Source organism: Octodon degus, unplaced genomic scaffold, assembly GCF_000260255.1.
Source record: "Octodon degus isolate 3935 unplaced genomic scaffold, OctDeg1.0 scaffold00088, whole genome shotgun sequence".
NCBI lineage: Eukaryota > Metazoa > Chordata > Mammalia > Rodentia > Octodontidae > Octodon > Octodon degus.
The window spans coordinates 10,105,036-10,109,120 of record NW_004524664.1 but is presented as its reverse complement, the minus strand read 5'-3'; the positions used below and the strand labels follow the sequence as shown (position 1 = coordinate 10,109,120).

The following is a 4,085-nucleotide window of genomic DNA, read 5'->3' as shown; positions in this document are numbered from 1 at the left end:
GGCAATGTAAGATAAAGACACCGTGTATAAAAATCCCAAAACCAAGCATTAAACTTAATTGGCTAAAACTGCAACTTAAATAAAAAAACTAAACACGACTGGATCTTTGTTGTAGCTATGCAGCTTTTTATTTTGTGGCCTGCATATTTTACTGAGGTAACAACCTCTTCTCTCTTGTCCTTCACCTACTATAAACCAAAGTGGACAAATGAAACAAAAATACCTCCACAGCTGCCATCTTTAAGGCCATCTTTGGCAGTGCTTTCAAATCATAAAAGGAAAAGAACCTGCTGAGGTAAAGAGGACAGTATTTCTCCTTTCCCACTAGATGTGACATATGAAAACCAATCTAAGACTATGAATAGAAAAATCAGTGACGACAGAGCAGTGGTCTACCTTCAAGAGAAACAGGAAATAAAGTAGGGAGGCTGTTACTCTGCTGGCCTGTCTTCTACATTACTTCCCGATCAGTACAAAAGTTCAGATTAGATCAAAATTTCCAACTCTGAAAAGGCAAAGGCATAGGAGAAGCAACTAGAGAAGTGAATAAATAGTAATAAGTACTGTAGTAGCTTTAGCTGTTAATGAGTTTCTTCGCTTTGGTATTGGCAACATCAATGCGATCTTTGCTAGAGTCAACCTTTGTTGTGATTGATTTTATTTGTCAATTTTGAGCTCCAGTTTCATTGACCATGGCCAAGTTCATGTTCTTTAGATTTCCCAGGATATTGCCCACTTGAGTCACGTTCTCCTCTATCTTTCTCTCTGGCATCATTGGTTACTGGTTTGTTTTTTGTTTTTGTTTTTTTGGTGGAACTGGGGATTGAACTCTGATCCTTGCGCTTGCCAGGGAAGCGCTTATTCCACTGAGCCATCTCCCTGGCCCCCGTTACCGTTTAATGTATCTGCCTCTGGCCATTCTGGTAGCTGGCTGCTGAGTCTGCCCATTTGTGACTCTGGCCAGCTACCTGGATACCACATTGCTAGGTGGGCTGTCTCTGCCTTTTCCCCATGTTGCCTTATAGGCCTTGCTAGACTCAAAGTTCTTTGCCCTGTTACATGGACAGACATAAAGGCCACAGCACTTACTGAGTTCTGTTAAAGTCTTCTCTGTCTCTCTCATATCTTTATTTATCCAGTCCATACCTTCTTCTATGCAGTTTAGTTGTTCCCCTTGTTCACCCAGCACGGTGATGGTCTGGATTTCTGCATCTTGAGGCTGTATGGCTAAGTCCATCATTTTCCTTGTACTCTCGAGACTCATCAATAAGCTGGTTAGCCCTTAGCTGAATGTCTTCAGGTGACATATGATCCATGATGAATCAAAATTCTACCAGGCACAGTGGTGGAAATGTAGATATTCAAAAGGTAGGTTTTGCATTTGTTCCAAAGTTCTGTTATCTTAGCTATAGTTCATAATTTGAATATAGAGAGGTATTGGTTCTTTCAATTTTATTTTAATTATTTCTTTATATTTTGGTTCACCAGCAAATTTGATATGTTTTCTGTGTTGAGTCAAATAGTCTTCAATATGACAAGATTAAGGCCAGGGCCCATGGCCTCCTACTAAAGACACACAACCTGTCTTTCTTTTCCAGCCGATTTCAGTGCTTAATTAAAATTCTTTTGGCACTTTGTTCATTGAGATAAAAATGGACGTTGTAATATTATCTTCCAGCTCACATTTTATCCTCTTATCCACAAGAACAAATAAAAGAACAGGAAGTCTAAGGGGAGAGTTTCATGTGGAGAATAATAATTACGAAGTTGTTCACTGCTCAAAAGTGAAAGGAGAATGGTGTTTAGTGAGAGGAGAAAGTCAGGAATTTTATCTTCTAAGGGAAGGAAGCCATTATCAAGTGTGGAGGGCAAAGATTAAAGAATGAGAGATGAATTGGAGTAACCTCCAATTTTCCGAAGAACATATGTGACATCTAACTCAAAGAGAACTGCCACAAAACTTATCAGGTTCATGTTAGCTTCCATGATGGTAAGGAGGGGAAAAGAAGAAAAGAGCCACTCTAGGAAGGGGCAGATGACAAGAAAACCAACCACAGTAGTGATAAGTGTATATGTGAATTGAAAGTAAAAGAATATTGCAGGCCCTTAATATCAAACAACTGAAACAGTTTCAGTTTCAGCTTCTACTTACACTGTCTGTTTTCTAGTGCTCCCGAATCAGCCAGTACCTAGAGAATACTTGCCCTTCTTCAAAGGAAATCTATACTGCTGGCTATATGGTCCAGTGAATATTACCCAGAAAAAAAGGGATTGCAAAGAGTTCTGAGTTTTTAAAAATGGTTCTCAGGATGATGCCTGCAAAAGCGTGTTATAGCCAGAAGCATTGCCCAGAATGGGGCCACACTTGATCACTTTAGTATACTTGGTTCATTGTGATTTCCTACTACATGCAAGGTCAGATGTTTTTCCTACTGTGCTTAACAACTATAGGACATAAATGTGAGGGGTTTTTCCCTTTAAAGATAAGGAACTAGGTGTCAGCAAATGAGTGACCTTTGCATGATGTCAAGTGACAGTAGCAAGAAAATTTAGGTGGTTCTGGGGCTGGGGATATTCTCTGGCTATCTCCAGGATATGAAGTAAGTATTCACACAGGTGTATCAGAGACTGTCTCCGAAACTGAGATGTTTGCCTTTCTGAATTCAGGGAAATATTAGAATGAGATTCGTTAACCACACCACATAGTGTTTACCTTCTGACACATTGTGTTTCAACAAAACAGCTTTTTGTCCTTATTGCTTGCTGTGCATGAGTTTGACGTCATCAAACTAGCTAATATCTGTTAGAACTTTCGGAAGTCGTAGCCCAATAAATACAGCTGTCAGAGATTAATGTGATCCTGATTATCAAGAACCATGAACTTTTACCTGATCTCTCAAACAAATTTTACAGCGGGAAGTTTTTGAGGAAAACACATTTGAAGAGGAGATTGACATTAAATTATAAGAGCTGAGACTTAAAAATTAACGTTTTTGCCACAGGCAAGGAACGTTTATTTAATCTCATATTAGGCCAGAAAACCCCAAGTTCATTTTCAGGGCAGCATTTTTCTTTTTTCCTCCCTGGCTTCCCCATAAATTATACTCATATCCTCAAAGGTCTAGGTAATATTTTTCTTCAAAAACAAGCTGATTTACAGTTACTGAAAAAGTGAATAGCCAGAATATAACATAACAGAAGATCTTATTCTGTTTAAATTTTCTCTTGGGTGATTTTGTGTATTCTTCCTTACACCTGCCAGAGAGTATTTGCCTTGCCAGTAATACTGCACAGTCTTGGTTGATGCACATTCTGGTAGGAACCTTGATGAAACTACTGTTCCTGAAAATTTTCATTAGCACATTCTTCTTGGAAGATAGCATTCTCCGGTCTGCAGTCTGATTATTCTCCAGTCTCAGCAGTCTCCTGGCATGGGGCCACTGTAAACTGGAACATCTTTTGTTTTCTCAACCTCAGTGAAAGTTGACGGCTTTAATTGTTATTGCTTTTCTTAGAGCACAACTATATTTATTGACATTTAGTGCAAGCTGTCTATCTTGCCACATGTGTCCAAGGCAGTGAACTCAGGAAAATTCTTTCAATCTATGCTAGATCCTTAACTTAGTGCTCCTGCATCCTGAGTGGTGACTTCATAGTTCACATTGCAAATAGAGAATGTGAAAATAGGCAGAAGGCACATGAGGGATTTTTGGAAATCCCTTGGAACAAAGTGGATTAGACTCTCAAGGTTGAGAACAGGCAACTTCAATCTCTTGGATCATTTCAGTATTTTTCAGAATCTCAATATCTTTGAGAAGGGCCATCATTAAGGCCCCTGGCCCAGGCAGTGCCTTATCAGGATGAACATTTAGGGGTCCCTTGTCTAGTCCTTAGGCAAATATAATCTGCTCTCAATGAGAGGTTTTGAGTAATGGGTGCATGCAAACTGCAGCAAGGTGATTCTGTTATGTCTCATTCGCCCCAATTCAGAGCCAGTTGGAAGCAGTGGTCATTGGTACTCCTGAATCAATGTTCACAACATTGCATTTAGGGCCCCAAACCTTGTCAACATATTACCAAGCAGA

At 39.5% G+C, this 4,085-nt stretch overlaps 1 pseudogene; it reads right to left on the bottom strand.

Annotated features, from left to right (window-relative positions):
• Positions 1–574: 574 nt before the first annotated feature.
• On the bottom strand, positions 575–1,316 carry LOC101566318 (annotated as a pseudogene).
• Positions 1,317–4,085: the final 2,769 nt, after the last annotated feature.